The 12,149-nt window shown below is 37.6% G+C and overlaps 1 long non-coding RNA gene across 1 annotated transcript; it reads left to right on the forward strand.

The window, feature by feature from the left end:
* Window positions 1-813: 813 nt before the first annotated feature.
* LOC119866861 lies at window positions 814-11,902 on the forward strand. Its single transcript, XR_005381447.1, has 4 exons — window positions 814-971; window positions 8,533-8,599; window positions 10,339-10,483; window positions 11,748-11,902. It is a non-coding gene; the product is annotated as an uncharacterized LOC119866861 (long non-coding RNA).
* Window positions 11,903-12,149: the final 247 nt, after the last annotated feature.

The raw sequence follows: 12,149 nt of genomic DNA on the forward strand, positions 1-12,149 counted from the left end.
TAGACGTACACAGGCAAAATCAGTGTAGGATCTAATTTCGTGTCTGCTTTGATTGAGTGGAGGGCAAACTTGGCCCCCCAACAGATTCTTTCTCAAAAGAAGAAAATAAGGCTGAGAGGCATTGCCTTTACCTCAGCTCACTTTACTCAAGACTCCACTGATTCGGGATCCCTGGGTGGCGCAGCGGTCTGGCGCCTGCCTTTGGCCCAGGGCGCGATCCTGGAGACCCGGGATCGAATCCCACGTCGGGCTTCTCCCTCTGCCTGTTGTGTCTCTGTCTCTCTCTCTCTCTCTCTGTGTGACTATCATAAATAAAAAAAAAAAATTAAAAAAAAATAAAGACTCACTGATTCCCAGTGGCGTTAGAAAAGATTTACAGTCAAGGGGATTTTGAAGGAAGATTCATTGCAGGGAGCAGTTGGGCGCAAAGGCACGGAGGGTTCTGAGCATTGGGGGGAGCCGAGCTCTGCTCTGGCACTTTAGGTGGGATTGTGATCTTGTTCCTCGTGTTCTCCTCTGTAAGGCCCAACAGGTACAACAGATGTTGTCTTTGGATCAGTCCAACTCTTCAATGTGATCAAAGTCTGTGGGTGGAGAATCTTGAGGTCTGAGGAAGTCTTCTGCTGGCTTTCTCTATTTTGCTACAAATATTTCCTGTTTTCATTCACCTAAAGTCTCCCCTTTAGAGAAATGCTATGCTCTTTTAATCAAAGTAACTGATTTCTCATTCTAACTGTAATCTGAAATTCATGCTCTGTCTCTCCTCTTATTGTGACATAATTTAAAACACAAAACAAAACAAGACACCACACAGCAGAGTTGAAAAAGTAAGAATGGGAGTGGTATACATTTTGCTTTTCTTCTACTGCGATTATCAGCAGCAATCCTTACAACTAAGATACGGCATATTCCAGTGAAAGAGAAACTCAGCAGAGGACGTAGGCTCAGGCCGCCTTTGTCCACGACGCATGGTGAGTCATCTTAGCACAATGTGATTGGCCTATAACTACAGCAGCATCTGCTCACTGGGCCGAATCAGCAGTCATCCCACTGGTTCGTGTATCTTCAAGGTCAAGTAAATAAGCCATTCCTACAGCCCCAAATTTCTCCTTATGCCAACATGCTGCCAGGAGACTAAGTAGGTCACAATAGGACCAGATAATAATTCATTTCAGGTTTCCAGGTTGCTAAGAGCCCCAGCTCCTATGTATGGCCCACATTCTCTTCAATCTTGCTCAGCTATTTTCCTTCTGAGGTCTTGCTCTCAGATCTGCATATATTTACATGTTTTAGCCTGTGAGCTTTTTAGCTACAAATTATATAAAATAGAGGTCAGCCCTCTGCCAATGTAATTTTCTTCTTTCCCCATTTGCTTACTCTCAAAAATAAATAAAAACATGAATGGAAAGAATAAAAAAGTGAAGTCTTTCTATAGAGGTCCTTTAACTCTGACAGTCAAGACAACTATTGTTTTAACACTGCTGTCCCAGAGTGCTGCATTTTATCTCTGACTTCCAAAGTGCTTTGCTCCAAGCTGGTGTTTTCTCTACTGTACATAGAGGGGAAATGGTGCTCCTCAAACGGTTCAAAGACTTATGATATCTCTCAGTGAGGCTGGCTCTCAAGACAATTTATAGACTTGGAAAAATTTTCTGGACACTCTTGATTAAATCACTAATAGTATGCTCTGGAATTTGGGCTATTCTTAGCTCAGTTTTGTTAGTAATGTTGTGATTAGTGAAAAATCACTGGGTCAGGCCTTTCAAGGTCGCTGTGGTTCTTAGCCCTATAATCATATTTCTAGAATGGCTTTTTTCTTTTGAACTTATGTTTAGTTTTATATTTTAATCTGTTTCATGTTATAGTGGTTTAAATAATTTTCAATTTCAGTTTCCTTCAACATCTCTCAAGCATCCCAAGCATTTCTGGTCTTGTTTCTATTCTAAAAACATACTATTAAAAAATTGTTCATAGGTTTGGGAATAAAGAAGAAATACTACTAACATATAAACTCAATAATATTGCATCTCTTACACTGACGTGCTGCTGGACTCTATGGCACATTTGTGTACATTAGAAGAAGCTCGTTTTTCCTCAAGACACTTTCCTATCTTCCAGAACATTAGTCCTGATAAATAAATCTACAGTACCTAAGAGTGGCTCTCTTTGGAGTTGGTCAGTGCCCAATCTGTACCACTGTACGCAGGAGACATGAAGAGTCTTTAATTCTACCTAAACATTGTTGACCTAATCATAATTGTATGCTTTCATGGAAGGAATGCCATCTTTATAGATTAACTCTGACTGCTGAAACTTGAAACTGAGCTTGAAGTTCAATGGGAGATAGGTTGCACCAACCATTAAAATGATTGTTAGCTGGGATAAGTAAAACAGCTCCTTCTCTTAGGATTGTAACGTAAATCTTTTTTTTATCCATGGAAAAACAGCAGAGGCATGAAGCCAGTCTCTTCTGAAGAGAACACCTCCAGAAAAAACAAGACTCTGATGTTAAATAGGGAAGTCTGTAACATAAATCATGCAGTACTGTGCATGATTATTGGGCACATTATAATCTGCGTATGTACAGTATTTTAAAATACATCTGATGATTAATAAATCATCCTTGTGTAATGACATATGGATATCAGAAAAATGGTTCTCTGAGTACTGTTAAAATCTGCAGAGTAGAATATTGGCATGCTTCCAAGACTTGATTCATTCTCTCTTTCCAAAATCTAAACAATGATGGATCAAATGTTTACCTGGATTAATGGTTAATTATTCTATTAATTCTCAGAAGACCATAATGTGAGTCATAGGTTTGATCTAGATTTAATGCCATTTTGGTTGTATCCTATTAAATGTTCATCTTTTACTTTATGAACAAAGTATAAACATAGAACCCCATTGCCTAGACTAGAGGATAAAGTCCAAACTCTCTGGCAAGGCATACAACAAAACTTTCCTGGCCAAGTCTACTGTTGAGGCTTTTGTTGGTGTAAGTGAATGGGAGAGGGGTGTGGGCTCTTTCCTGAGGAGGGGCCTTCAGAATCTGTCCCATGACCATGGGTAAAAGAACACAGGGGAGCTAATGTTTTTGTCCCAGGTAAAGATATGCTCAGGGATAAATGCACTGCTTTAGAACTGAATCTGAAGGGAAAAGCCTGCCATGGAAATCAGATTAATTCTTCCCATACCTTCCACCTTTTGAATATGTTCTTTTTTTTTCTTTAAGAATTTATTAATTTATTTGACAGAGAGAAAGAGAGAGAGAGAGCACAAGCAGTGGGAGCAGCAGAGGTAGAGAGTGAAGCAGACTCCCCACTGAGCAGGGAGCTTGATGTGGGACTCAATCCCAGGACCCTGGGATCATGACCTGAGCCTAAAGCAGCCACTTAACTGAGTCACTCAGGCACCCCTGAATATGTTAAGGTCCAATGCAAGCCTCTACTTTTTCTCTCTCTGAACCTTATACAAAATTTGATAGTAGCATGTATCTTAAAGCATTATAATTATTTATTTGAAGCCTATCTCCTCTTAAAGACTATTAGCTTCTGAGATCAGGGCAATTTTTCTTTAAGTGTTCTATCCCCATGGATGGAAACTAAGGTACTTTCAGTAGAGTTTGTGGAATAAATAAATAAAAGTGATTATTGAGATCTATATCCTGTCCCTCCACATACAAAATAGTCCCTGTCATATCATCAAGCCCCAAGTATTTATAGCCATTTTCCAGGTGCCAAGGATTCCTACTTGCAGGTGTTTTGGGATGCAATGGCTTGTGAATGAGATACAGATTTTATCATTGATGAATTTACAATGCAATATGAGAACCTATATATATATATATATATATTCATGAAATCAGTAGGAAAAATACAAGGTAGTGTGTAGTATATGCTGACTTATTTGTTACAGACCAAGTTCATAGTGAGTAAATATCTCAAGTGAGGAATATTTGGTTTGAAAGTATTCCTTCCGGGCATGTAGGTGTCTCAGTGGTTGAGTGTCTGCCTTTGACTCAGGTCATGATCCCAGGATCCTGGGATTGAGTCCTGTGGGAAGCCTGCTTTCCCTCTGCCTATGTCTCTGCCTCTCTCTCAGTGTCTCTCATGAGACATAAATAAAATCTTAAAAAAAAAAAAAAAAAGAGAAATTACTCCTTCCAGGAATTCCCTTACTACTGAAGCCTTCCTTCCCATGGAGTAGATAAATGAAAGAACTGCATACTATTAACCCTGGAATGAGAGCTTGAGGACTTGAGAAGATGAAATTTGAAGTCACTCACAACCTTGAGGTTTCTCAAACTATGAGGCAATAACCACATTAGGATGAATAGTGAGTGTTGCTCCAGGAAGAGGGAGAATGTGACAATGTCTGCTGTTCGAGATTATGTTTCAGTTATCAGGACCTGGGTCTCCAGAAGGCCAAGCTGGTGGACATTTGCACTGGCTTCTGATTTCCTTTCCTTTCATTTTGAGACAATATGTTAGAAAATTTTCAAACTAAGATGAAGTTTTTCAAACATAATCTTTTCTCCTTAATGTCCAAAATAGTCTTAGGGCTAATTTCATTTTTCTTCTTTTCAAGTGGATTGTGTAAACAAACATTCCACGCTTTCTTCCTGGTAAGGCTAAATTGCAAACCAGAAATCCCACAGCCTTCAGTGAGCCACTGTGAAGCAGCATCACTAGGACGGAGCACTAAGTCATTATTTTGCAGCTAATGTAAAACCATATGAAAATAAATGTGTTTCTATAACCACCTATAGATATGCTAGCTTAACCAAATAGTGGGTTTTTGTTTTGTTTTGTGTTCATAGATAATTACTTTCCAACAAGGTTAGCCTAGAAAAGAAAAAAATAGAGTATTATGCATTCGTAGTGTTGGGATTTCTATCATTTTCTTTCAACTTCTATTTCATAAGGATTGAGAAAGCCAGCACATGACGAAAGAGTGCTTTTTAAGAAAAGCATTTTAGTTCGGCATCATATGGCATCACTCAGATCCAGTGCCATTTGCTGAAATGATGTGTATACTCATAGTTTTTCCTAAGTGTGGTAATTAAAGGAGGGAAGAGCCATTTATTTCTTTCTTTTGATTTTTAAAGTTGAATTTACTTTTGTGTGAGTGGGAAAATGAGAAAATATATGAGCAAAATTGTTTTTTTCCCCTTCTTTCCATTTGTACCCTGTCTAGTATTTAGCCCAGCTAGTAAAATAAATTTACTTCATTTTCAGATTATCAGCATATATAAACCCAGTAAGGAAATATGCCTGAAGCAAATAGATACCATATATACTTATACAAAGATGCAAATGCAGTTTAGAGACTTTGTCAGCTAATAAATTACAAAACTGTTTGACAAAGAAATTTATGGTTTTGTTAAAATACCCTTATATATATCCTCATATACACTCCAACTCTTATTGATGGATATTTCTGTAGAATGTCATTTTCTCTCAGAGCTCTCTTTAGCCAGTAATTATTGCTGACAACAATCTAGGCCCTGGCACTGTTTGCGGTCACCTCTGGCTGCTAAGAGGAGCAATCTAGACCCTAGTACACTACAGTTAAATTAAATTATCATAGAGATGCAATATACACTGCTACACTACCCTAGCTGTGCACCCAGAATTGAAAAAAGATTGATAGACTACAGGAATGAATCAACAAATAACTAGGTGGGTGGTACTGTTAGATACTTCTACAAATATTGATGTAGATAAATAGAATGTGGCTTAAAGATTCTGTTTTTGTGAAAAAGGATAGTTTGTTTGTTTTCCACTATAACTACCAGCTATCAAGTGATAATGGCAATGTGTTCATGTTTCCCATATATGGGCCCACAGATACTTGGTGTAAGGCTTGCCTCCATGTAACTAACATTAAATCATATGTAACATTGTACGTCAACAATCCTTCAATAATAACTAAAAAAATCATCATAGGATAAGGTCACAGGCTCTGTGTACTTAAGATCTGACTATGTCTCACTCTGGGAAAATGCTGTAAAAATGACCTATTGGAAGGTGACCAAAATAATACAAACCTTTTGCTTAACCTGGAATATGGACATGCAGCTATGCAAAAGAAGGGACACAGTTGTAAAATATACTGGGATGTGTCTATAATTATAGCTACCATTTAATGTATTGAATTATAAGAAGTAATTTAATAATGGCACTGATACTTTCGTATTGGATAGATAAAACATAAAAAATAAATTTAGTTTGGAAGACCAAATAAGTCTTTTAATAAAACCAAATTAAAGAAGCTACTTAGCTATTTAACATTTAACTCCTCATGTGCATATGTAGTTTTCATGCAAGACTAAACAGCAAAGGAGTGTATAAGGAACAATCATTTGATATCTAGATGGTAAGCCTGGCAAGTGAAGCGATCAGAGAAAAATATAAAACAGGAAACTTTAGCCATCCAAATCTCTGAAATATATGGAGAACTATTTTGTGTTTATGATTGAGATTATTAGAAAGTCCTCAGCTGTGATGGGTATTTTGAGTATGATATATATACTGTTTTCATTAGATTTCAAGAAATTCATCCAGATGGTAAAAGATGATGGGTAATGATAATCATAAAATGGACAGCAAACAGTTATTAAAAGCTTGGATTAGATGAGCTAAATCACACCATTTTGAAATAGGCATGTGTCATGTAGAGGCAGTAAAATAAAAGAATAGAGCATAGGATCTGATATAATGATAAATTATAAAATGCCAGGTATCCCTGCCTCATCTCTACTTACATTCCTATTGGCATATAAATTTTTTGCTATGGACAAATAAATCAAACATTAACAGCAGGTATATGTCAAAGCAGCTTTGAAGAAACCATGCTGGTACCGTTGGCTAATAAAAATAGTCACAATTAATATTACCTCCAAAAGATATGACATGATAATGCTCAACAATACCAGTTACTAATTGCTTTTATTATTAGAAAAGAAAATCTTTTCAAATGGAGAAACAGATTGGAATAGAGTGAATTCAATATGAGTGCCCAAATTACTGGTGATCAACTCATATAATTAAGATAATTGAACTACAGAGGGCTTAGCCATTATCCAACCCAATTCCTTCATTTTACAGTTAAGAAAAATGAAGCTCATTCATTCATTTATTCATTCAACAAGTATTTATTGAGTGTCTACCAAGGGCTAGTCATGTTCTAGGTATTGGGGTTGGAGCTAAGAACAAGATGCATGAGAGTCTTTCTCTATGGGGTTTGCATGGTTGATTGGAAAGTCTTCTTTGAGAAGATTGTATTTAAGCTAATAGATGAATGATAAGGAGCCAGTTGGCAAAGATGAAGAGCATTCTAGGCGGAAGTACCAATTAAAGAAAGGTTGTAAGGTGTGAATAAGCCATGAAATGAATAACAGGGGAGCGAAAAATCTCACTGTGGCTTGAGCATAATGAAAATACAACCATGAAAGAAGAGAGAGATAGGCAGGGATAGGAAATCATGTTAGCTTTATAAGCCAAAGTAGAGAATTTGGATTTTTTTTTCCTCATGAGAACTATTAAAAGGTTTTAAGAGTGAGAGTGACATGGTACGGGTGTAGAGTGAAAGGATAAGATAACTGCTGTGTTGAGAATGTATCAAAGAAGAAAAGAGGCGAAGAAAGGCCACTGGCTAGAATGCCATGACATGTATTCAAGGCAGACATGGCGGTTTAGCCTATCCTTGTAATAGTGGAGAAACAATTGTTTGCTTGTGGAATTTGTTTTGGTGCAGAATCAAGGTTAGATGAAAAACTGGATGCTGAACAAAGTATAGAAATCAAGGATAACTCCTAGTATTGTAGCTTGAGTTGCTGTGGAGATGGTGGTGCTGTTTATTAAATTGGGAAAAGGATAAGGAAGAGAGGCTTGAGGGAACCTTTGATTTTGGGGGTGTGTGTTTGGCATGACTAATAAATAAATGCGTGGGAATATGAGGTAGGCAGTCAGATGTTAAAAGTCTGGCTTACGGATAGTATTTAAAACAATGTGACTTGAATGAATTCAAAGAGAAAAAAGCATGTGCATACACAGAAGAAATGATGGCATGATAGAGTATGAAGAGAGAGCAAAGTGGTCTGAAAAGGAGAATTAGTATCCCACTGGGAAAAGTAGGAGATCATGAAATCATGGAAGCCAGAAAAAAAATGTTTTCAAGGAGATGGAAATTGTTACCATGATAAATGCCACCGAGAAAATCAAGTAACATAGGAGTGGAAAACGAACCATTGTCTGTGGCTACATAAAAATCTCTGTTGGCATGTCCAAGAGCACCCAGACGATAGGTACACAAAATTATTTGCAATTTTTCTATCCCCACGCACAAAAAACAGAAGTCTGTGTCTTGACATTCAAGGACTTCTATGTGTTAGTTGTATATTAAGATTGCCCCCTTTTCATTGGAATATTGAATGAATAAGGTTTTATATTAGCTTGCCTTTGATACGTCTATCAATTGAAGTTTTACTTGCATGCTCTCATAATTCAATATATGTTTTCTTCAAAGTATGACAAGAATCAAAATGACCACATCTCCTTTAAAGATGGGAAAGACTGAAGCAAAAGTAATGGTGGTAAGAACTTTTCATAGGTAGTTGTTGTATATTAAGTAATTAATAAGATCCCAAAATATAAGTTATGACTCAGGGATTTTATTACCCTCCCTTTGGACTCAGGCAGAATTATTCTCTCAAAAACATCTACTTCCAGAGCTCTCGGAAATAAGTTGGGTATCTTTCAGGCAAAGAGGAAGGACACATGGGCCTGTTGTTTCCTGGAAGACTGCAAGAATCACTGAAGCTTAAGGAAGAGAGAATTTTACCTGCAATTTTCCCATTCCGTGCTAATCCATCTTCCAGTCAAAAATGATGAAAAACTGTTGGTGCTAAAAACGCCAAGATGATTCAGAAAATCTCCCTGTTAATTCTTATACTAGGGACAGCAGTAAGGTGAAAATATTAGTTACTTTATTTGTCAAAATGCAGCTTCATTCGGAGATCTGGAAACATATCCAATTCTGGTGATAGCTGAAAGAACTATGGCCTATGGTTTAGGCTCAAAGAACTTAATCTGATTTAAACATTTTATTTATTTATTTTAAAAGACTAGATTAGTTGCAGGTGTACAACATAGTATTCAACAATTGTATGCATTAAAAAGTGCTCATCATAGGAAGTGTATTTAGAATGAGAGGTAACTAAGGAGTGCTGGGTCCCTCTGGAGTTTTGCTAAACTCTATCTTCATTACTTCATCCTTAAGATGGTTTATAACACTCCAAATGGATTTAGATGAGGATGTGTATGTAGAGGTCTTATCCCAACATCTGGTATATAGTAAATGTTAAATAAAAGGACTATTATTTTTCAACTTTTTATATTCCTTTGGGAGGGCAGTCTCACACAAGGTAAATCTCACATCACCAGAGGAGGACAAGTGCAAACACAGATGGCCATTACATCTGGAATTTGCAGAGAGAAAATCATGCACAGGGTGGATGGTCTCTAAATCCCCTTAATTCAAATGTACATGGATGTTATGACTTTGTCCTCTAGCCCGTGTTATCACTACTATCCTGTGAATCTGAGAAGAACACAGAAAGTTGAAGGCACAATTTAAAAATAATCGGGGGATCCCTGGGTGGCGCAGCGGTTTGGCGCCTGCCTTTGGCCCAGGGCGCGATCCTGGAGACCTGGGATCGAATCCCACGTCGGGCTCCCGGTGCATGGAGCCTGCTTCTCCCTCTGCCTGTGTCTCTGCCTCTCTCTCTCTCTCTCTCTTTCTCTCTCTGTGACTATCATAAATAAATAAAAAAAAATTTAAAAATAATCGGTGAATCTTCCTTGGTCAATCAAGCGTGGGTCTGAAAACAAAGTAACTGGTCCCACATGCTATATGTCATTATCCTCGGATTCAGGAAAGTCGCTCAATAGTTATTTTCTTCTCTGTGTTTTCAAACTTTCCTTCCTGGGCAACACTCTGTGATTATGATCCAGATACCAGATGTTTGAAGTAGTGTTTGTTCCTTCTTCTGTCTCCATTTTACATCTGGAAAGACAGTGTGACAAGTTCATGGGCTGACACAGAGGGAGAAGGGGAGATGAGAGAGAGGGAGAGATGCAGTTAGAGTTGGAAGAGAATAAATAGAAGCGAGGGCAAGCTCACGAAAGAAGCTATTTCCAGAATTAGAATTAGCATGCACAGAGCTCTGGTTCCTTAGCTCCAAGCTATGCTGGCTACTTTGTACGTTTTAATGTACTAATTTATTTTTCTCAAATTTAATTTACACTTTTATGACATTTAATTGGCGACTAGCATCAAAAGCCCATATGACTCATTCCTATGCATATCGAGGTAAGATTTCGAAGTATTGAATAACACAAAGGATTTTCTGGAGGTGAGAGGAAAGGACTCAGAACTGGCTTCCGTCTTGCCAGAAAGCAGTACCCCTAACAAGTTGGTAAGTGGTGATATTGCAGCCTCCTGGAGGGCACTCGTTACAACATTCAGGTTCTCCCCTCAATTTTAGAAGCCTCTTGGTGCTGATGAATCAATACCTATATGACCGGGAACAACGGGGCCCAGCAATGGGGAAAAGGGTGATAATTTTTTCATATTTGTTTTGCAAGAGATAAAATGAAAGCCCAGAAAGTGAGGGATTTGTGATCACCGAAGGCTAAAGTTGTTTGTTATCCTGAGATTAGACAGACATTTAAATATTAGCTTTATACTCAGTATACCCAGATCCTTGAACTGGAAACCCCGGTTAGGTTTAGAGGGGAAGGGGTAATTTTCTCAGCATCTCTCACTGAACTGAACTGTTTGGAACAATAGCAGAATGAGCCCCACTTTTGCCAGGTAGGGGACTATTTGTCTGGCCTTGTGTGCTGATAGAACCACCTCATGTGATTTATGGAATACCAGCAGCCATCTCATCAACAAGGTGGACTTATTTGGACTATGCACCAACCAGATTCTTTCTGGAAAGAATTTGGGGCAAATCTAATATAACATCTATGATTTGGGGTCAAAAGCCTTTGAGGTTTTTTCCTTTCTCCTTTTATCTTTGAGAAAAGAATGACACACAGGCTGTGTGATAGGCACAAAGAGATACAAAGCAGTACGTTAGGATTGAAATGATGAACAATATTGCACTAACTGGCAATAATGCAGTATGCAAAATTGAAAAAAAATATATAATTTAAACCAAGCACGTGTGGTCAAAAATTGCATTGCTTGATAAAAACAGACTTTTCCCTTAAGTAATGAGTCTAGAGGATGTATTTACTGGGCTATCAAAACAATCAGAAACATCATAAGGCATAACATTTGTTTGCCTTCTCAGGAAAGTAACTGTGCAGGCTTATGGATCATCTAAATTAGACTTTACTATTTTGATGTTCTTGCCATTTGTTCTTTTAAATTTCCAGCCTAAGGGGTGTATTCTCCTCTCAATGTGCATGTGTAAGTCCCATTAAGGCTAATAGGAATTTGGTGCCTGAATCCAAAGAAAAATCTACCCTTGGGATGGCATTTTGCACATGTAACACACAAGAAAAATAACTAAAAAAAAATCCATGTCTCTTCATCCAAAGTGCATAAACAATTATATTAATTAGAAGTACGAGATAAAGTACTTGCATGTGGAATCTTAAACCCATTTAATAATTTGCAATTTTATGCAATTCTCTCACTCAAAATTGCTTTCCTCAAATATGCTTTAGGTTGTCTCCCGCTTTGAAGAACCTTGTGACGAATAGAAACCAAGAGATATAGGAGAGGTGGGAGTACATTTCTCGACACGGGCTTCATTTATTTATATGCTGCGGCACACGCACTCATGATGTTTCAAACTTATTTCCACCAGATTCAAAATAAAACCTGGAACACAAAACAGCTCGCCCATATTTTCTTGTTTAAGGCTCTATCTCCTGAGCTTTCCTTTGTATCTCAGTTTCTAGCCACCTAAGAAATTTTCAGGCAAGAGGAGGTATTCAAATGAGATGTTAATTTTAAAAAATTGTTACATCCTTCTGTTTATTTTGGTCAAAAGGAAATATTGGTTCTTGGAGGTGCATTAAAATGCAGATAAAAAACAGTTTTTATCTTTATACATCTTTCGGGAA

Source organism: Canis lupus, chromosome 30, assembly GCF_011100685.1.
Source record: "Canis lupus familiaris isolate Mischka breed German Shepherd chromosome 30, alternate assembly UU_Cfam_GSD_1.0, whole genome shotgun sequence".
Lineage (NCBI taxonomy): Eukaryota > Metazoa > Chordata > Mammalia > Carnivora > Canidae > Canis > Canis lupus.